Here is a 23,271-nt window from a genome sequence, read left to right on the forward strand (position 1 = left end):
CTGTAGAAGGTTGGTGGTGTTTTCCTGATCCTTTCACTACCGCAGGCAGCTAAATAAGCTACAAGTTAGTTTTTTGCAAGCTCTGCACATTGTTCACCTAAAGCTACCTGTAGAAGATTGGTTGTGTTTTCCTGATACTATCACTACCGCAGGCAGCTAAATAAGCTACAAGTTAGTTTTTTGCGAGCTCTGCACAGTGTTAACCTAAAGCTACCTGTAGAAGGTTGGTGGTGTTTTCCTGATCCTATCACTCCCGCAGGCAGCTAAATAAGCTACAAGTTATTTTTTTGCGAACTCTGCACAGTGTTCAGCTAAAGCTACCTGTAGAAGGTTGGTGGTGTTTTCCTGATCCTATCACTACCGCAGGCAGCTAAATAAGCTACAAGTTAGTTTTTTGCAAGCCCTGCACATTGTTCAGCTAAAGCTACCTGTAGAAGGTTGGTGGTGTTCTCATACTACAGGCAGGCAGTTGATTTTGATATATATATATATATATATATATATATATATATATATCCCAGCTTAGTGCACCTACAGGCCATTAGTATGTCTGGAAGGCCAACAAGGAGAGGCAGACAGTCACAAGCCAATAAAACAGGGCAAGCAGTCTCTGTGTCTAGAGGCAACAGTGCTGGTCGTGGAGACGGTGCATCCTCATCAGCATGTGGCCATGGGACACGCTTGGCCTTTTTTTGGCAGCTGGCCGTGTTGAGCTGCAACATGCGAAAGACTTGGTCGAGTGGATGACCAAGCCATCCTCATCCTCCTCATCCTCTCTCACCCATGCTCAGGGTACTTTGTCTGGCAAAGCAGCTGCCAACGCGGCCTCTTCCCTCGGCTCAATGGCATCAGTGACGCCTTCCCTAGCCCCACCATGTCCTCCTGAGGAGTCCCTCGAACTGTTTGACCACAGTGTTGGGTACATGCTTCAGAAGGATGCCCAGCATTTAGAAGGCTCTGATGATGATACTGAGCTAGATGAAGGCAGTAATGTGAGCACAGACAGAGGGGTGCCCAAGAAGGACAGCAATCTGGCAGTCATGCTCCCCCTGCTGCAGCATACTGCCAGGTTTGCTCCAGTGATGAGGAGGGAGGGGATGATGAGGTCACTGACTCAACGTGGGTGCCTGATACGAGAGAGGAGGAGGAGGAGGCACATCACCAACGAGGCAGGATGCCCTCCAGGGGCCAGCCTAAGGGCAGCACACTGACTGCATCACACTCCGCATGTGCAAGGCGCTGCTGTCTCTGTGCGTTATTCCAAAAGTTCTTTGGTGTGGGCTTTTTTGAGACGAGTGCATTAGATCGCACCACTGCTATTTGCAACATATGTCTCAAGCGTATCTCGCGTGGCCAAAACATCTCCCGCTTGGGCACCCCATGCTTGACATATGTTGACCTGCCATGCAGTTCGATGGCAAGTGTATCTAAAAGACCCACACCAAAGAACAAAGAGGACCTCTCCTTGCTCCTCATCAGCTGAGATCTCCAACCCCACTATACCTTCAGTCCTCTCTGAGACCTGCACTGAGAGGAATGAAGGTGTAGAATTAGGTGTGTCACAGCCAAGTGCTTGTGGGCAATCTGCTTTCGGTACACCGACATCAAATTGTACCAGGCAAATTTCCCTGCCCCAGCTGCTGCACCGCCGAAAGAAGTTCGCTCCCAGCCATCCACATGCCCAGCGGTTGAATGCTAGCTTGGCAAAATTGCTAGCACTTCAACTGCTGCCTTTTCAGTTGGTAGACTCTGCCCCTTTCTGTGAGTTTGTGGAATGTGCGGTTCCTCAGTGGCAGGTACCCAAACACCACTTTTTCTCATGGAAGGTGATTCTGGCTCTCTACCGGCATGTGGAAGGCAATGTCTTGGCCTCGCTGGTGCATATTACCGCTGACTCATGGTCCAGCAGGCATGGACAGGGACATTACCTAAGTTTCACCGTGCATTGGGTGACTCTGCTTGCAGCTGGGAAGGATGCAGGACAAGCTGCAGTAGTGTTGGAGGTTGTTCCGCCACCACTCCTCCAAAATGCCACTACTAATGATTGTGACACACCTCTCTCCTCCACCCCCTCCTCTTCTTCTTCCTCCATGGCCTCTTCCTGTGCTTTGTCCTCAGAACCAGTGGTGCTCAGTAGCTGTTCAAGGGGCTACGCAAGTATGCAGGCCAAAAGATGCCATGCGGTGCTTGAGCTGGTGTGCTTGGGGGACAGGAGCCACACTGGGGCAGTGGTTCTGTCAGCTCTGCAGGGGCAGGTTCAGAGGTGGTTGATGCCACGCCAACTTAAGGCAGGAATGGTGGTTTGCGACAATGGCACCAACCTCCTCTCTGCCCTCCGACAGGGACAAATGACCCATGTGAGCTGTTTGGCTCACGTCCTTAACTTGGTGGTGCAGCGGTTCTTGGGCAGGTACCCGGGCTTACAGGATGTCCTGAGGCAGGCCAGGAAAGTCTGTGTGCATTTTCGCCGGTCATATAATGCCAGTGCTCGGCTGACAAACCTCCAAAAGGAATTTAACCTGCCCAAGAACCGCCTAATCTGTGACATGCCCACCAGGTGGAACTCAACGTTGGCCATGCTGCATGCACACGCAGCAGAGGGCCATCAATGAGTACCTGTGCGACTATGGCACCAGGACAGGGGAGCTTGTTTTTTTTCCCCACGCCAGTGGGCCATGATCAGGGATGCATGCACTGCCCTGTCACCATTTGAGGAGGCCACGAGGATGGTGAGCAGTGACAGTTCAGGCATCAGTGACACTGTCCCCCTTGTCCACCTGTTGGAGCACACGCTGCGTGGAATAATGGACAGGGCACTTGAAGCAGAACAGAGGCAGGAAGAGAAGGACTTCCTTAGCTCTCAAGGCCCCCTTTATCCAGACAGTGTTCCTGTGTGCCCGCCGATCACACAGGAAGAGGAGGAGGAGGAGGAGGATTGTGTCAGTATGGAGGTGGAGCCTGGCACTCAGCATCAGCAGCAGTCTTTAAGGGATCAGTCCCAAGAAACACATGGACTTGTACGTGGCTGGGAGGAGGTGGCTGCGGACCATGTTGCCCTTAGTGACCCAGTGGCCTCCCTGATCCTGCAAAGCCTGAGTAAGGATCCTCGTATTCATGGTATCAAGGAGAAGGACCAATACTGGCTGGCAACCCTCCTTGATCCACGTTACAAGGGTCAGGTTGCGGACCTTATCTTGCCATCGCAGAGGGAGCAGAGGATGAAACATCTTCGGGAGGCCTTGCAGAAAGGTCTGTGCAATGCGTTCCCAGAGACTGGGAGGTTACAAACTCCTGTTTCTGGACAACGTGTTGCTGAGGCTTTGGTCAGTCAAAGAAGGAGCGGTGGAGAAGGTGGCCGTTTGACTGATGCGTTCAGACAATTTTTTAGTCCACAGCCCCAAGGTATGATCGGTTCCAGCAACCATCGCCAGCGTCTGTTTTACATGGTGCAGGAATACCTAGGGGCAAGATCTGACTTGGACACCTTTCCCACCGAAAATCCTCTGGGTTACTGGGTCTTGAGGATGGATCACTGGCCAGAGCTTGCACAGTATGCAGTTGAGCTACTGGCCTGTCCTTCATCCAGCATTCTATCGGAACGCACATTCAGGGCTGCTGGAGGCTTTGTAACTGATCACAGGGTGCGTCTGTTCACCGACTCGGTCCATCGACTGACCTTCATAAAAATGAATCAGTCTTGGATCACCACCAGCTACCAAGCACCTGATTCTGATGTAACCGAATAAATTTTTTTGAAATCTCAGATCCCTTCAAAGACTGCCTATGCTGATGCTGAGTGATTATCCTGAGTAATTATTCTCTTCCTCCTCAATGATCACGCTGATAGCTTGTAAGAACATTTTTGGTTCTGGGCGCCGCCACCAGTGCCTAAGGTCCAATTTTTCAGCCCCTGTTTAACAGGGGCGTGTATATACAATTTTTGATGCAATACTTTGCAGCAGGGCTCATTCCTGCGTTCCAACTAGAGTATCTGTGAGGGGTTGCAGTGTTGTGGCACCAGCACCAGTGCCTAAGGCCCAATTTTTCAGCCCCTGTTTAACAGGGGCGTGTAATTACAATTTTTGGGGCAATACTTTGCAGCAGGGCTCGTTCCTGCGTTCCAACTAGAGTATCTGTGAGGGGTTGCAGTGTTGTGGCACCAGCACCATTGCCTAAGGCCCAATTTTTCAGCCCCTGTTCAACAGGGGCATGTAATTACAATTCTTGATCTAATATTTCACAGCAGGGCCCGTTTCTGCGCCCACCAAGAGCGAGTGAGGACTTACAGTGTTGTGGCACCAGCACCACCACCACCACCAAAGGCCCAATTTTTCTGCCCCTGTTCACAGGGGCATGTAATTACAATTCTTGATCTAATATTTCACAGCAGGGCCCTGTGAGGGCTTACAGTGTTGTGGCCACAACAACACCTAAGGCCCAAATTTCTGCTGAGTATATAGGGCAAGCCCCTACTTTCAAACATCCAACTTACAAACGACTCCTACTTGCAAACGGAAGGAGACAACAGGAAGTGAGATGAAATCTACCCTTGGGAAGGGAAATTCTCTCCTGTAAGAGTTAATATGGGAAAAACATTTCTCCTTTCCACTGATGCTTTATCACCAATCCTTGTTTCACAAAAAACCCCAAATTTTTAAAAAACATTTGTCATTGGGACAAAAAGTGAGGTGAAATCTTCTGAAGAGGAGCACAGACAGCAAAACAAAGGTCACAGGGGTGATAACCCTTCCCTATGTTTTCCAAAAAGCTTAAAATAGATTTTTTTGGCTGGAGCTAAACACGTTAAAAATGTACCAGTTCAAAATTACAAACAGATTCTACTTAACAACAACCCTACAGTCCCTGTCTTGTGTGCACCGCCTGTATACTGCTGTTCAGAGTACAGAGCCTGTATACTGCTGTTTCCTTTTTTAATTTGGGTGCAGGGTTCCCCTTAATATCCATACAAGACCCAAAGGGCCTGGTAATGGACTGGGGGGTACCCATGCCATTTGTCTCACTGATTTTCATCCATATTGCCAGGACCCGACATTACATTAAAGCCGCAAGCAGTTTTAAATTACTTTTTTTCCTTTAAAAATGACATTTTGTGCAGGGACTGTTCTAAGCATGGGAAACACGCGCCACTTTACAGGCATACTATAGACACCCCCAAGGAACGATATTTAAAGGAATATTTCACTTTTTTTTTTTTTTTACTTTAAGCATCATTAAAATCACTGCTCCCGAAAAGGTCCATTTTTAAAAGTTTTTTTTGCATTGATACATGTCCCCTGGGGCAGGACCCGGGTCCCCAAACTCTTTTTAGGACAATACCATGCAAATTAGCCTTTAAAATGAGCACTTTTGATTTTGAATGTTCGAGTCCCATAGACATCAATAGGGTTCTAACGTTCGTGCAAATTTTCGGTCCGTTCGCAGGTTCTGGTGCGAACCGAACCGGGGGGTGTTCGGCTCATCCCTATTGGACAGTGCTTCACAGTACAGATGGACAATGATCCAAAACACACTGCAAAAGCAACCCAGGAGCCTTTGAAGGAAAAGAAGTGGAATATTATGCAATGACCGAGTCAATAACCTGATCTCAACCCAATTGAGCATGCATTTCACTTGCTGAAGGTAAAATTAAAGGCAGAAAGACCACAAACGAAGAACAAGTGAAGATAGCTGCGGTTAGAGCCTGGCAAAGCATCAGAAAGGAGGAAATCCAGTATTTGGTAATGTGCATGGGTTCCAGACTTCAAGCAGTCATTGCCAGTAAAGGATTCTCAACAAAATATTAAAAATGAACATTTTAATTATGATTATATTAATTCGTCCAATTACATTTGAGCCCCCGAAAATGGAGGGACTGTGTATAGCAATGGTTGCAGTAACTAAAATTCTAAAAACTCGATATTTGTGTTCAAATCCTTAAATTAAAGTTGAAAGTCTGCACTTCAAATTCATTTGGATTGTTTCGTTTTAATTTTATTCTGGTGGCATGCAGAACCAAAAGTATGAAGATTGTGCCTGTGTCCAAATATATATGGACCTAACTGTACAAATGTGGAACATCATCTAAACATAAATTGTGCAGCTTTATGGGTGAGACTACCTAAAACAATTCCATTTTCAACTTTTCAATTAGTAAGTGGAAAAAAGTAACACACAGACAACATATACAGTAAATAATTTTCCTAATAATCCTCCAAAAGTGATTAGTGAAAACAAAAAAAGAAAATGAAAACCCAGTGTTTAGTAATGCTGATATATCAGACACTTCTCAGACCCCTCATAACATGGAGGTCTGTGGAGGGGTGATCGCACATGCTTGTTGTTGTGGAATGTGGTGTGTTGAAGAGGGATTTTTTTCTGGTTATATCAGCATTACTAAACACTAGATTTTCTTTTCCTTTTTTTTTCACTAATCACTTTTGGAGGGTTAATGGGAAATTGTTTACTGTATAATGTATGTTGTGTGTGTGTGTTATTTTTTCCACATACTGAACGAAAAGTTGAAATTGGTTTTGGGTAGTCTCAGGCATAACACTGCACAATTTATGTTTAGATGATATTTCACATATGTATAAGCGAGTGCCCCCCCTCCTGAACCATACCAGACCACATGTCCTCAACATGGGGGGTGCACCTTTTCCCCATGTCGATCCCCACAACCGTAACTGGTGATTGTGGGGGTCTTTGGGTGGGGGGCTTTTTGGAATCTAGAAGCCCCCTTTAACAATGGGGCCCCCAGATCCCCGCCCCCTCATGTGAATGCGTGCCTACCCATTCACCAAAAAGTCTTCAAAAAATAAAAAAAACACAGATTTTGAAAATTTCTTTATTAAAAAATAAAAAAATAAACATGTCCCCGATGTAAATCCATTGTCAATCATGCCGCAATTCGCACCGGAAAAAAAAAAAAAAAAAAAACGCTTCTGCCCTCTATGAAGGCTGGCTGCCTACTGCAAAAAGAGAAAGGAGGGGAGGTTTGAAGGGGGAAAAAAATCTCAACTTCTCCTCAATACATGTCCGGTATTCTCCTATGGAAATAATTGGCCCTAATTGGCCTTACCATTTAGAGATTTAACCAGTTTCACCGTCCAAATCAGGTATCCCAGATAATAAAAATAAATATCGGAGACACCTGAATTTGGTTGTCCTCTGAGTTAAACATGAATTTATGAAAACAAATTAGTGACAGTCACAAAGCAACTCTTCTATGAGAACAAACCGGTGATAAAGATTAATCTTTAATAAAGTCTATCCAAATATATATAATAATAAATACAGAAAGTTACAAAAAGATAACATCCCTTTTCCCAATTAATGCTAAAAAGACCTAAGGTCTAAAGAGGACATAGGTGGCCACCATCTCCACACATTACCTCACACATCTCTCACTTTCACATACACATACACTGGCAGATCTCAATCGATCGTAAGACCGACAGAGGTAGTGAATGTTGGGATCAAAAGACCGGATAGAATGTTCATAAAAATGACTCATATGGTCTTATGATGATAAGAGCAGCTGGTCATGGGTAGTACCAGGTACCAGGAGGCAAAGTTTATACAGTGTGCAGGTGTGGTGAGAAAATTCCTTTTGTTGTCCGTAACACTAACTCGTGACAATAGCAGCTTCAATGCTATGTATATATTCATTCAGTAATAGGGCAACAGCATAGCAGGTGTAATGTAACACTTGAACAGTACATTTAAAATGAAAACTGACTTTACCGGCAGCCGGAGCGGTATGCTGATCAGCAGGTTCGTGTCAAGTGGTGATGGGGAGCCCGTAGTTACCGGCATCCGAACTGGATCATTGCGATCTATGAGAAGCCATCACAAACACAGCAGGCACTGTGGGAACGGATCCCCCTGCTGACGGCAGGGCTGCTTCTTTCGTTCCAGCTTCAATCAGCTGTTAGGCAGGTTTAAGTCCTTGTTGGTGTTACATGGAAAACACCCGCTGTGAAGTCTGCAAGAGTCAAGCTCTGACGTTGGCTGACGGACCAATGGATTGTAGAGAGGTTGAAGGGGCAATTTGGTGGTTTGGTGGGTGGCCGACCCAAAGTCCTCCTCACGGATACCAAATTCTCCTGATGCTTACATGTTTCGCTAATGTGTTAGCTTCTTCAGAGCATGCGCTGTGATGTGTCGGTCAGATTTAAATCACCCGCTTCATCAATTCTCAATTGACTACATCAGGTCAATAGCCGCAGCGCTTGGTTCAATAATGGTATCATTCACCCGTGCACAAACACTCACACTGCAGAGGAGCAATCTAAGTTTAACCCTATGTGGAGCGGACATTATCCCAGATTATAGAAAGGGAAACGACATTCTGTTAACATAGTATAAAATACCATGAATGTAAAGATTCAGCTCATTAGAAAAGAGAAAACAGAAAGCAAACAACAGAAACCAAAGACAGATAATAAACACATAAATCCAAAACTAGGATTTAGCGCAATAAGCACCTTCAAAAATGGGGAGTCTTCGCATATTTAGCTGAACAGAAGATATCACCATTCAAAACATTACAGATGGCGAATGTAAATGTATGGTAAACTTCATATACTCAACAAGATATCAGAGTTCACATTAATACTTCCAGATGGTAACCTATCCCGAGCTATCACAGATGGCCATATGAAAGGATAGGTATCCAAAATATCAACAATGTAGCAGTCTTGTTGATCAATAGTAGGAATGTGAACAGAATATCAAATAAGATATTGATGTTTCCAGATGATTGCCTATCCCAAACTATCAAAAATGACCATATGGAAGGGTAAGTATCCAAAATATTAACAGTGTAACAGCCCTGTTGGTCCATAGTAGGGATGTGAACGCGCAAAAGAAAGATTCTTCCATGCACTGTCGCAATATGCGAAGAGTCCCCAAGTAGAAATCCACAAAACATCATGAAAAAAACACTGATCTAAAGAAGGGGAAATGTTTACTATTGCTCCAAAAAGACAGACAGGTTACATTCGTTATTTAAACCTCGTGGCTGCATAGATTTTAACGTAAATATCCACATCTTTTCCTTTTGATAAAGCACTTTGTCAAAGTCACCCCTGCGTGGGGGCAGATTTAATTTATAAATGCCTTTGCATTTAAGACCACTAGGATTTCCGTCATGTTTCTCCAAAAAATGTAATGATAATGGTCTATCATCATCCTTATGGAGTATACTTTGGACATGTTCACCAACTCTGATCCTAAGCTGTCTTTTGGTCTTGCCACGTAGATTAGACCACATGGGCATGTTAGCATGTATATAACTCATGTTGACCGACAGTTTATGAAGTGATGAATTTTGAATTGATTTGTACCGTCAGAGTTGGTGAACATGTCCGTTTTCTCAACAAATTTGCAGATATGGCATCTGCCACACTGAAACATACCCTTCAAAGGGGGAGGCTGGTGAGCCAATCTTGTCTAGTTGGTCTCGTGTATTCCGAATGGACCAAGTTGTCCCTCAAGTTGGTGGCCCTTCTGGCGGTAAGTAATGGTCTATTCCCAACTATCCTACCAAGTATGGGTGACTCAGCTAGGATGTGCCAATGACGGTTGAGTATTTTGTGAACTTGTCCCCATTGGACCCCAAATTTAGTGATGATTCTTATTGGGGCAGGGGTGGTTTTGTCCGATTGTTGTTTAGTTTTAGAGAGTAGGGAAGATCGTTCAGTAAGGCAAGCTCACTTTTTGGCTTTCCTAATGCAGCCATGGGAGTATCCTCGTTCACGGAAGCACCCATATAATTCTTGAGATTCATTTAGGAATTCGTTATCGTCAGAGCAGTTTCTTCTTGTACGCAGAAACTGTCCTACAGGGATTCCGCGAATGAGTGGTTTTGGGTAATGACTGGTGGCCAGGAGCAGGGTATTGGCTGCCGTCTCTTTTCTAAACGTTCTTGTAGAGATTAGGCCATCTCTAATCTCAATAGTAAGATCAAGGAATGGCAAGGATACAGAATTAGAAGAGAAGGTGAGTTTTATGTTCTTGTTGTTCTGGATCAGTTCCTCGATAAAGGACTCCAGTTCAAGGGGTGTGCCTCCCCAGAGCATGATCACGTCATCAATGTACCTCAGCCACAGTTTACAGTGGCTGAGGTACAGAGACGAGGGGTATACACACTCCAGTTCCCATAGCCCCAAATGTAGATATGCGTAGGCTGGGGCCCATGGGGCCCCCATGGACGTACCTCTTATCTGTCTATGATATTAGTTGAGGAACTGAAAACAGTTGTTGTCCAACATAAATTGTAGTAGATCTACAATAAACTCATTCTGGGCAGCCAGTTGTAGAAACTTGGAATCAAGGAAGTACTGTACTGCTTGTAGACCACATTGATGTGGGATTGACGTATACAGTGACTCAACGTTAATCCCAACCAACAGGGTATCTGTGGGTACCTTGAGTCCATCCAATTTCTTGAGAACATCATGTGTTTCTTGTACAGAGGAAGGGAGTTCACTCACCAATTCCTTTATCATTGCGTCAACGAATTTACCCACTCTTTCCAGGGGTCCTTTAATAGCGGACACTATGGGTCTTCCCGGGGGGTTGGTGATCGATTTGTGAAGCTTAGGGATGATATAGAAAGTTGGGGTATTAAATTCGTTGATGCAAAGATATTTAGTCTCTTTAATAGAGAGCAAATTACTGTCGAGAGCCATCCTCAATTTGAAGTTAAGGGCATCTAAGGAAGTTAAGGAAAGGGATTATATGGTAATTTCTTATAGGTGGTTTCATCCTTTAAGAGACGCATGGTTTCCTTTTCATACATGTCCTGTGATAACAGCACAGTATTGCCCCCTTTATCACTGCTTTTTATAATGACCTCTTTAGCTTCCCTCAGTTCTCTAAGTGCCTTTCTCTCTGCTGAACTTAAGTTATCAATACCTCGATATCTCCAGTCCAGTAAGGATAGGTCCCTTTGGACCTGCTCCAAGAATAACTGGATTTGTTTATGTTTCGAGAGTGGGGGCATTTTAAGGGACCTGATGGTTAGGTTCGAGGGGCGCAATGATTCAACTATGGGGCTATGTATTTCGTCACCTGGATCCAGGTCCTCATTTTCTTCTAACAGTGACACTAGTGTCTCGAGGGCCTCTCTTTCTTCCTTCGTTTTTTCATCATTGGAATTTATTCCCCCACGGTCAGAATGCCAGTACCTAAAGATGACCTTACGAAGAAATAGGTTTATGTCTTTAAACACTTCAAATTCATTCATTGAAGCTGTAGGTGAAAAAGGCCGTCCTTTTTGTAGAAGAGATATGTGGTGTTGATTCAAGGGAAAGTCAGATAGATTAACTACTTTTTTATCCTGAGTATCTACATTTAATGTGTTGTGTATGGCTTTTGTGTTGACTCCATTGATCAGGTTCTCCGTGAACCTCATCTCAGTTCCCCTTGGTTGCCCCTTGTTTCTCTTTCTCTTCCTTGAATTCTGGTGTTGCTTTGGGGGGAAGTTTGCCTGTTTTCATTTGGCCCTTTCTGGGATTTAAAATGTTTTGTGTATCCCCCTCTGTCTCTAAAAAAGCAACTGTCCTTTCAGAGGGTCCTGTTTCACTGTCTGTGGATGAGTACCTGGGTTGGTTGGCCTTTGATCTATTTCTGCGGTTTCGCCTACGAGATCTACTCCTGCCCCTGGGTATGGTGGGGTCAAACATATCCCCACTATCCCAGTCCTGTAGGTTTTGTTTAAATGTTTCCTCTTTTGTGGACTTCAAGAGTTTCTGCCTTTTTTCTACCTCTTTCTTTAGAAGTTCATTCGTTTTTATAAATAACGGGTCGGTTTTGTATGGTTCCAAAAGTTGAACACTAGCATTTATTTCTTTTCTAATTTCCTCTAGCTGTATCTGTTCTTCCTCAACTATCGTATTTAAAATTGCTAGTCCACGTTCCAGGCAGCTCTTTTTCCAGAGCTCAAGGAATCGTGGAGTATGCAAATGTCCTGCTGGAGTCACTTTTTCCCTCAGGCCTCTGGGAATTATCCTGTGTTCGATATGCGATTTCAGAGATGAGATGTCCCATTTTCTGTTAAGGAATTTAATTGTGAGTTTTTTGTGATTCTTTAATAGTCCTTTTAGGGTATCATCTCCTCCATAATGTGTCGCAGTCGCATCACAGGAAAATGCTGCTTGTATTTCAAGGTCTATCTCTTCATTTAATAGATATGCCATATCTAGTCCAATAGTTAGATGGACAAGCAATTCGCCAGAATTTCACTTCTTAGTGCCGGCAAAAGATAACAATATCTATATTTTAGAAGAGATACTTTGAATGGGAGTAGAAAAAATGAATGGGAGTAGAGATGTAAGTGGATAGGGAGAGGAGCCCTTCAGAAGGGAAGTATAATCCCACTAGAAAACATTTAATCAAAAAGAGAAAGGAGGGGAGGTTTGAAGGGGGAAAAAAATCTCAACTTCTCCTCAATACCTGTCCGGTATTCTCCTATGGAAATAATTGGCCCTAATTGGCCTTACCCTTTAGAGATTTAACCAGTTTCACCGTCCAAATCAGGTATCCCAGATAATAAAAATAAATATTGGAGACACCTGAATTTGGTTGTCCTCTGAGTTAAACATGAATTTATGAAAACAAATTAGTGACAGTCACAAAGCAACTCTTCTATGAGAACAAACCGGTGATAAAGGTATTAATCTTTAATAAAGTCTATCCAAATATATATAATAATAAATACAGAAAGTTACAAAAAGATAACATCCCTTTTCCCAATGCATGCTAAAAAGATCTAAAGTCTAAAGAGGACATAGGTGGCCACCATCTCCACACATTACCTCACACATCTCTCACTCTCACATACACATACACTGGCAGATCTCAATCGGTCGTAAGACCGACAGAGGTAGTGAATGTTGGGATCAAAAGACCGGATAGAATGTCTATAAAAATGACTCGTATGGTCTTATGATGATAAGAGCAGCTGGTCATGGGTAGTTGAACCAGGAGGCAAAGTTTATACAGTGTGCAGTTGTGGTGAGAAAATTCCTTTTGTTGTCCGTAGCACTAACTCGTGACAATAGCAGCTTCAATGTTATGTATATATTCATTCAGTATTAGGGCAACAGCATAGCAGGTGTAATGTAACACTTGAACAGTACATTTAAAATGAAAACTGACTTTACCGGCAGCTGGAGCGGTACGCTGATCAGCAGGTTTGTGTCAAGTGGTGATGGGGAGCCCGTAGTTACCGGCATCCAAACAGGATCATTGCGATCTATGAGAAGCCATCACAAACACAGCAGGCACTGTGGGAATGGATCCCCTTTTGGATTTATGTGTTTATTATCTGTCTTTGGTTTCTGTTGTTTGCTTTCTGTTTTCTCTTTTCTAATGAGCTGAATCTTTACATTCATGGTATTTTATACTATGTTAACTGAATGCCATTTCCCTTCCTATAATCTGGGATAATGTCCGCTCCACATAGGGTTAAACTTAGATTGCTCCTCTGCAGTGTGAGTGTTTGTGCACGGGTGAATGATACCATTATTGAACCAAGCGCTGCGGCTATTGACCTGATGTAGTCAATTGAGAATTGATGAAGTGGGTGATTTAAATCTGACCAACACATCACAGCGCATGCTCTGAAGAAGCTAACACATTAGCGAAACATGTAAGCATCAGGAGAATTTGGTATCTGTGAGGAGGACTTTGGGTCGGCCACCCACCAAACCACCAAATTGCCCCTTCAACTTCTCTACAATCCATTGGTCCGTCAGCCAACGTCAGAGCTTGACTCTTGCAGACTTCACAGCGGGTGTTTTCCATGTAACACCAACAAGGACTTAAACCTGCCTAACAGCTGATCGAAGCTGGAACGAAGGAAGCAGCCCTGCCGTCAGTGGGGGGTCCGTTCCCACAGCGCCTGCTGTGTTTGTGATGGCTTCTCATAGATCGCAATGATCCTGTTCGGATGCCGGTAACTATGGGCTCCCCATCACCACTTGACACGAACCTGCTGATCAGCGTACCGCTCTGGCTGCCGGTAAAGTCAGTTTTCATTTTAAATGTACTGTTCAAGTGTTACATTACACCTGCTATGCTGTTGCCCTATTACTGAATGAATATACACATAGCATTAAAGCTGCTATTGTCACGAGTTAGTGCTACGGACAACAAAAGGAATTTTCTCACCACACCTGCACACTGTATAAACTTTGCCTCCTGGTTCAACTACCCATGACCAGCTGCTCTTATCATCATAAGACCATACGAGTCATCTTTATAGACATTCTATCCGGTCTTTTGATCCCAACATTCACTACCTCTGTCAGTCTTACGATCGATTGAGATCTGCCAGTGTATGTGTATGTGAGAGTGAGAGATGTGTGAGGTAATGTGTGGAGATGGTGGCCACCTATGTCCTCTTTAGACCCTAGGTCTTTTTAGCATGAATTGGGAAAAGGGATGTTATCTTTTTGTAAATTTCTGTATTTATTATTATATATATTTGGATAGACTTTATTAAAGATTAATCTTTATCACCGGCTTGTTCTCATAGAAGAGTTGCTTTGTGACTGTCTCTAATTTGTTTTCATGGCTGCCTACTGCAGGCTTTGCCGTTTGTCAGTTCTTATATAGATAAGGGGCAGGGCCATCCGGGACCGTCCACTTCTGACATCACAGACTGGTGCATGCTGGATCAGCAACATCACAAGGGGGCAGTGTCACCAGGTTACAGATGAGAGAGCGCCCTCCCCGACCAGCCAGGCAGCATTCATAACGGTCTGGTATGTATTTTGGGGGGGACCCCACACCTGTTTTTATTTTTATTTTTAACTGGCAATTTTTTGTTTTTATTCAGCTGTCAGCGGGGAAACCCATTGACAGCTCCTGATCACCTGACAGTCTCATGTTCCTCAGATTGTTTATACCAAACACATGGGTGTATCCCATACCAGAGACATAACTAGAACCTTCAGGGCCCGGGTGCAAGAAACAATAAAGGGCCCCCTGACCCCCAGCTGGGGCACACCCATGGTGGCGAAACACCAGAGCCCAGACACAAGTGCATCCTTTGGTACCCTGGTGTCAGTATTTTTTATTTTAGTTTTTTTCATTGTTACTATTTTATTTATTTTTTCACAATTTAATTTTTTTATTATTTTCTAACATTTTTAGGAGCCCATTGGGGGGGCCTGGGTGAGATATCATATGTAGATATTCGCCAGCACATCAAGTATCGTCATTTTCGTCCAAAATTTTTTTATTCAAGAAAGATCACATCATAAAACGATGTAGTGTAACTTTTTGGAGCCACGCAGGACTCCTTTGTCAGGCATGTGATAAGACATGACTAACAAAATGGTCCTGCGTGGCTCCGAAACATTGTACTACATCGTTTTGTGATGTGATCTTTCTTGAATAAAAAAAGTTTGGATGAAATTAATGCTCCTTGGTGTGCTGGAAAATACCAACATATCGTACAGGTTCCAGTACCAGCTGGCAGTCGTTACAGCACCCAGTACCTTAAGAGTAGGGATGAGCCAAACACCCCCCGGTTCGGTTTGCACCAGAACCTGCGAACAGACTGAAAATTTGCACGAACGCTAGAACCCTATTGACGTCTATGGGACTCGAACGTTCGAAATCAAAAGTGCTCATTTTAAAGGCTAATTTGCATGGTATTGTCCTAAAAAGGGTTTGGGGACCCGGGTCCTGCCCCAGGGGACATATATCAATGCAAAAAAAGTTTTAAAAACGGCCGTTTTTTCGGGAGCAGTGATTTTGATGATGCTTAAAGTGAAAAAAAAAGTGAAATATTCCTTTAAATATCGTACCTGGGGGGTGTCTTATAGTATGCCTATAAAATAGCGCGTGTTTCCCGTGCTTAGAACAGTCCCTGCACAAAATGACATTTTTAAAGGAATAAAAGTCATTTAAAACTGCTTGCGGCTTTAATGTAATGTCGGGTCCTGGAAATATGGATGAAAATCAGTGAGACAAACGGCATGGGTACCCCCCAGTCCATTACCAGGCTCTTTGGGTCTTGTATGGATATTAAGGGGAACCCCGCATCCAAATTAAAAAAAATGAAAGGTATGAGGCCACCAGGCCCTATATACTCTGAACAGCAGTATACAGGCGGTGCAAACAGGACAGGGACTGTAGGTTTGTTGTTAAGTAGAATCTGTTTGTAATTTTGAATTGGTACATTTTTAACGTGTTTAGCTCCAGCAAAAAAAAATCTATTTTAAGCTTTTTGGAAAACATAGGGAAGGGTTATCACCCCGATACATTTGTTTTGCTGTCTGTGCTCTTCTTCAGAAGATTTCACCTCACTTTTTGTCCCAATGACAAATGTTTTTTGAAAATTTGGGGGTTTTAGTGTAACAAGGATTGGTGATAAAGCATCAGTGCAAAGGAGAAACGTTTTTCACATATTAACTCTTACAGGAGAGAACTTCCCTTCCTAGGGGTAGATTTCATCTCACTTCCTGTTGTCTCCTTCCGTTTGCAGATAGGAGTCATTTGTAAGTTGGATGTTTGAAAGTAGGGGCCTGCCCTATTAACTCTGCAGAAATTTGGGCCTTAGGTGTTGGTGTTGTCACAGGGGCAGAAAAAATGGACTTTTGGTGGTGGTGGTTCTGGCGCCACAACACTGTAAGTCCTTACAGTTACTCTTGGTGGGCGCAGAAACGGGCCCTGCTGTGAAATATTAGATCAAGAATTCTAATTACATGTCCCTTTTGAACAGGGGCAGAAAAATTGGGCCTTAGGCAATGGTGCCACAACACTGCAACCCCTCACAGATACTCTAGTTGGAGCACAGGAACGAGCCCTGCTGCAAAGAATTGCATCAAAAGAAAGAAAGTTCCGAAAGAATGGTACGGTAGGTATTCCTGCACCATGTAAAACAGACGCTGGCGATGGTTGCTGGAACCGATCATACCTTGGGGCTGCGGACTAAAAAATTGTCTGAACGCATCGGTCAGACGGCCACCTTCTCCACCGCTCCTTCTTTGACTGACCGAAGCCTCAGCAGGAGTTTGTAACCTCTCAGTCTCTGGTAACGTGTTGCACAGACCTTTCTGCAAGGCCTCCCGAGGAAGTTTCACCCTCTGCGATGGCAAGATAAGGTCCGCAACCTTACCCTTGTAACATGGATCAAGGAGGGTTGCCAGCCAGTATTGATCCCTCTCCTTGATAACACGAATAAGAGGATCCTTCTGCAGGCTTTGCAGGATCAGAGAGGCCATGCAGCATAGGTTTGCTGAGGCATTCGGTCCGGAGTCCTCTGGGTCACTAAGGATGACATGATCCGCAGTCACCTCCTCCCAGCCACGTTCAAGTCCATGGGTTTCTTGGGACTGTAAATGATCCCTTAAAGACTGCTGCTGATGCTGAGTGCCAGGCTCCACCTCCATGCTGACACAATCCTCCTCCTCCTCCTCTTCCTGTGTGATCGGTGGGCATGCAGGAACACTGTCTGGATAAAAGGGGCCTTGAGAGCTAAGGAAGTCCTCCTCTTCCTGCCTCTGTTCTGCCTCCAGTGCCCTGTCCATTATTCCACGCAGCGTGTGCTCCAACAGGTGGACAAGGGGGACAGTGTCACTGATGCATGCACTGTCACTGCTCACCATCCTCGTGGCCTCCTCAAATGGTGACAGGACAGTTCATGCATCCCTGATCATGGCCCACTGGTGTGGGGAAAAAAAACAAGCTCCCCTGACCCTGTCCTGGTGCCATAGTCGCACAGGTACTCATTGATGGCTGCAGCATGGCCAACATTGAGTTCCACCTGGTGGGCATGTCACAGATTAGGCGGTTCTTGGGCAGGTTAAATTCCTTTTGGAGGTTTGCCAGCCGAGCACTGGCATTATATGACCGGCGGAAATGCACACAGACTTTCCTGGCCTGCCTCAGGACATCCTGTAAGCCCAGGTACCTGCCCAAGAACCGCTGCACCACCAAGTTAAGGACGTGAGCAAAACAGGGAACATGGGTAATTTTTCCCTGTCAGAGGGCGGAGACGAGGTTGGTGCCATTGTCGCAAACCACCATTGCTGCCTAAAGTTGGTGTGGCGTCAACCACCTCTGAACCTGCCCCTGCAGAGCTGACAGAACCTCTGCCCCAGTGTGGCTCCTGTCCCCCAAGCACACCAGCTCAAGCACCGCATGGCATATTTTGGCCTGCGTACTTGCGTAGCCCCTTGAACACCTATGGAGCACTGCTGGTTCTGAGGACAAAGCACAGGAAGAGGCCATGGAGGAAGAAGAAGAGGAGGGGTGGAGGAGAGAGGTGTGTCAGAATCACCAGTAGTGGCATTTTGGAGGCGTGGTGGCGGAACAACCTCCAACACGTATGCACCTTGTCCTGCATCCTTCCCAGCTGCCAGAAGAGTCACTCAATGCGCCGTGAAACTTAGGTAATGTCCCTGTCCATGCCTGCTGGACCATGAGTCAGCAGTAATATGCACCTTACCGCTGACCGCCTTGTCCAGCGAGGCCAAGACATTGACTTCCACATGCCGGTAGAGAGCCAGAATCACCTTCCATGAGAAAAAGTGGTGTTTGGGAACCTGCCACTGAGGAACCGCACATTCCACAAACTCACGGAAAGGGGCAGAGTCTACCAACTGAAAAGGCAGCAGTTGAAGTGCTAGCAATTTTGCCAAGCTAGCATTCAACTGCTGGGCATGTGGATGGCTGGGAGCGAACTTTTTTCTGCTGTGCAGCAGCTGGGGCAGGGAAATTTGCCTGGTACAATCTGACGTTGGTGTACCGATAGCAGATTGCCCTCAAGTACTTGGCTGTGACACACCTAATTCTACACCTTCATTCCTCTCAGTGCAGGTCTCAGGACTGAGGACTGAAGGTATAGTGGTGTTGGAGATCCCAGCTGATGAGGAGCAAGGAGAGGTCCTCTTTGTTCTTTGGTGTGGGTCTTTTAGGTACGTTTGCCAACGAACTGCATGACAGGTCAACATATGTCTGGTCAAGCATGTGGTGCCCAAGCAGGAGATGTGTTGGCCATGCGAGATACGCTTGAGACATATGTTGCAAATAGCAGCTGTGGGATCTGATGCACTCATCTCAAAAAAGGCCCACACCAACAAACTTTTGGAATAATGCGCAGAGACAGCAGTGCCCTGCACATGTGGAGCTCTGCGGTGTGATGCAGTCAGTGTGCTGCCCTTAGGCTGGCCCCTGCAGGTCATCCTGCCTCGTTGGTGATGTGCCTCCTCCTCCTCCTCTCTCCTATCAGGCACCCACGTTGAGTCAGTGACCTCATCATCCCCTCCCTCCTCATCACTGGAGCAAACCTGACAGTATGCTGCAGCAGGGGGAACATGACTGCCAGATTGCTGTCCTTCTTGGGCACCCCTCTGTCCGTGCTCACGTTACTGCCTTCATCTAGCTCAGTATCATCATCAGAGCCTTCAAAACACTGGGCATCCTCCTGGAGCATGTAACCAACACTGTGGTCAAACAGTTCGAGGGACTCCTCAGGAGGACATGGTGGGGCTAGGGAAGGAGTCACTGATGCCATTGAGCTGAGGGAAGAGGCCGCGTTGGCAGCTGCTTTGCCAGACAAAGTAACCTGAGCCTGGGTGAGAGAGGATGAGGAGGATGATGATGGCTTGGTCATCCACTCGACCAAGTCTTCCGCATGTTGCGGCTCAACATGGCCAGCTGCCAAAAAAAGGCCAAGCGTGTCCAATGGCCACATGCTGATGAGGATGCACTGTGTCCAATACCAGCACTGTTGCCTCTAGACACAGAGCCTGCTTGCCCTTTTTTATTGGCTTGTGACTGTCTGCCTCTCCTTGTTGGCCTTCCAGACATACTATTGGCCTGCAGTGAGCTGCACAAAACTGAGATATATATATATATATATATATATATATATATATATATATATATATATATATATATATATATATATATATATATATATATATATATGTATATATATATATACTGATTATACTGCAGCTGGCAGAATCAACTGCCTGCCTGTAGTATTATTAGTATGATAACACCTGCACTTGTCTTCAGGTAGCTATACTGTAGGTGCAACTGTGCAGGGTACATAGTACAGTAACTGGAAATACTTCATTGAGCCTACACAAGCACCTGGCTGCAGGTAGCTTTACTGTAGGTGAGACTGTGCAGGGTACACAGTAAAGTAGGTGGAAATACTTCAATGAGCCTACACAAGCACCTGGCTGCAGGTTGCTATACTGTAGGGGAGACTGTGCAGGGTACACAGTACAGTAGCTGGAAATACTTCAATGAGCCTACACAAGCACCTGGGTGCAGGTAGCTATACTGTAGGTGAGACTGTGCAGGATACACAGTACAGTAGCTGGAAATACTTAAATGAGCCTACACAAGAACCTGGCTGCAGGTAGCTTTACTGTAGGTGAGACTGTGCAGGGTACACAGTAAAGTAGGTGGAAATACTTCAATGAGCCTACACAAGCACCTGGCTGCAGGTTGCTATACTGTAGGGGATACTGTGCAGGGTACACAGTACAGTAGCTGGAAATACTTCAATGAGCCTACACAAGCACCTGGGTGCAGGTAGCTATACTGTAGGTGAGACTGTGCAGGGTACACAGTACAGTAGCTGGAAATACTTAAATGAGCCTACACAAGAACCTGGCTGCAGGTAGCTATACTGTAGGTGAGACTGTGCAGGGTACACATTACAGTAGCTGGAAATACTTCAATGAGCCTACACAAGCACTTGACTGCAGGTAGCTATACTGTAGGTGAGACTGTGCAGGGTACACAGTACAGTAGCTGGAAATACTTCAATAAGCCTACACAAGCACCTGGCTGCAGGTTGCTATACTGTAGGTGAGACTGTGCAGGGTACACAGTACAGTAGCTGGAAATACTTCAATGAGCCTACACAAGCACCTGGCTGCAGGTTGCTATACTGTAGGTGAGACTGTGCAGGGTACACAGTACAGTAGCTGGAAATACTGTAAAAACACCTGCCTGCCTGTCAGTATATTGGGAAGAGAAGAACAGAATCTAGCTAAACTGATTACAGTGAATACAACACCTGGGATGCATATATATACACTATACACTAACTGTAGCTAACTGACTCGACCTGCCTACTCTATCTAACTTAAATCAAATGACACTGTCTGTCTCTCTCTCTCTCTCTCTCTATCTCTCTGAACGCCGGAACACACTACACAGGGCTGCCGTGCAGGCAACCTTATATATTGTGGAGCGTGTACTAAACCCCCTGAGCCATAATTGTCCAAAGCCTCCTTGGCTCTCTGTTCAGATTGACCAAGCATGCGGGTCATAGTGCATGCTTGGCCAATCATCAGCCAGCAATGCACTGCGATGCCGCAGTGAATTATGGGCCGTGACGCGCCACTCGAATGTGGTGCAAATGGCCCATATTGTTCGTAATTCGGCGAACGACCGAACACACGATGTTCGAGTCGAACATGGGTTTGACTCATACACGAAGCTCATCCCTACTTTAGAGCTCATAACAGGAATGTATGCGATGGAAATATGGACTGTGGGTGAGATATCAGGGTTCTAAACAGACCTCTGATGTTTCATATTTGAAACAAAGAAAGGAGATTGAGGACACAGCCCACAATCTTCATCTCTGCAGCCTCAGCTGCACAGAATGAATGGACAGGAATAGCTCCATACAGAGCTTACTATGCCTCAGTTATAAATGAATTGGGTCAGTAATCACTGCAGATCAATGACTCTATTCATTAAGATAAGGGAGAAGCTGGTAAATTATACATATAGCAGCCCCTTCCCCACTCTCCATCCAGAAAGCATCCCCGCAGCATCCGGTAAGGAGAGGGGAGGGGGGAACATGGCAGTACTGTGGTGGATGGGGGGACCAAGGAGTACACAGGAGATTGGGCCAGCGGGCGGTGGATAACGGGGGGTGGCATTTAGAGGAACCGATCCCCTTCATTTTCCTCCTACAGCAGCTGAAAGGCTGCAAGAGGAAAATGAAGGGGAATGGTTCCTCTATATGCCGCCCCTCCCATCCAGGTGTACAGGGGGCTGCACAGGAACCCTGGAGCATGCAATTGTGACCCCTGCGACTCCTGTACATATGCCCCTGCTGGAGGGATGGGATGAGTGACAGTGTTGGGGGGTGGGATGAGTGGGAGCGCTGGGGGGGATGGGAGGAGTGGCATTGCTGGGGGGATGGGATGAGTGGCAGTGCTGGGGGGATGAGTAACAGTACTGGGGGGATGGGATGAGTTACAGTGTTGGGGGTGGGATGAGTGGGAGTGTTGGGGGGGTATAAGTGACAGTGCTTGGGGGATGGGATGAGTGGCAGTGCTAGGGGGATGGGATGAGTGGCAGTGCTGGGGGGATGGAATGAGTGGCACTGCTGGAAGGATGATATGAGTGGCAGTGCTGGGGGGAGGGATGAGTGGCAGTGCTGTAGGGAGGGATGAGTGGCAGTGGTGGGGGGGATGGGTGGCAGTGGTGGGGGAGGGATGAGTGGCAGTAAGGGGGAGGGATGAGTGGCAGTGGTAGGGGGAGGGATGAGTGGCAGTGCTAGGGGGATGGAATCAACGGTGGTGGTGGTGGGGAATGGGTTCATTGGCAGAGCTGGGTGCCGGGATCAGAGACACTTACTTGCTATCAGTGTCCCCTCGGTTTCCCCTGCATTGTTCTGTGACTGTCTCTCTCAGCTCCCTCTGCGGCTCCATGTATCTCCACTGACATCTGCTAGGAGATGGGGTCTGCTCACACAGCGGCCGTGACCTCCCACTCTTCTAGATTCAGCCTGCGGCTGCAAATGGAGTGAGCAGACCCGGTCAGAGAGACAGTGTGGGTGATCCACTGTGCTGTGCAGTGAGTGTCCCTGTTCTGACACCAACTAGAAAAGTCAGCAGAAGTGCAACTGCTGCGACTCTGGTAGTTCCGCCACTGTCCCATACACCTTGCTACACACATATAAAGCAATCCATTTCAGACTGCAGACAGACAATCTGGAACCTGTGAGTGTCTCCCTTGATGACAGAACATACATTTTAATGCTGCGTTGCAAGTAAGTGTCATTGCATTTGGTTACTATTACTACCATTTTCTAATATCTTTGGCTGGCTGCTCTCTCACTGCCTTCTGGAATATTTTTTATTATACTTATCCCTCTCTCAATGTAATGGCTCACCTATGCTGAGAATTTCAGAATTATGGCAGTTTTACTTTATTTATGAACTCATTGCATGCATATAATCCATGTTGCCATCATGTTTTGCT

This window comes from Aquarana catesbeiana, linkage group LG05 (genome assembly GCF_042186555.1).
Source record: "Aquarana catesbeiana isolate 2022-GZ linkage group LG05, ASM4218655v1, whole genome shotgun sequence".
Lineage (NCBI taxonomy): Eukaryota > Metazoa > Chordata > Amphibia > Anura > Ranidae > Aquarana > Aquarana catesbeiana.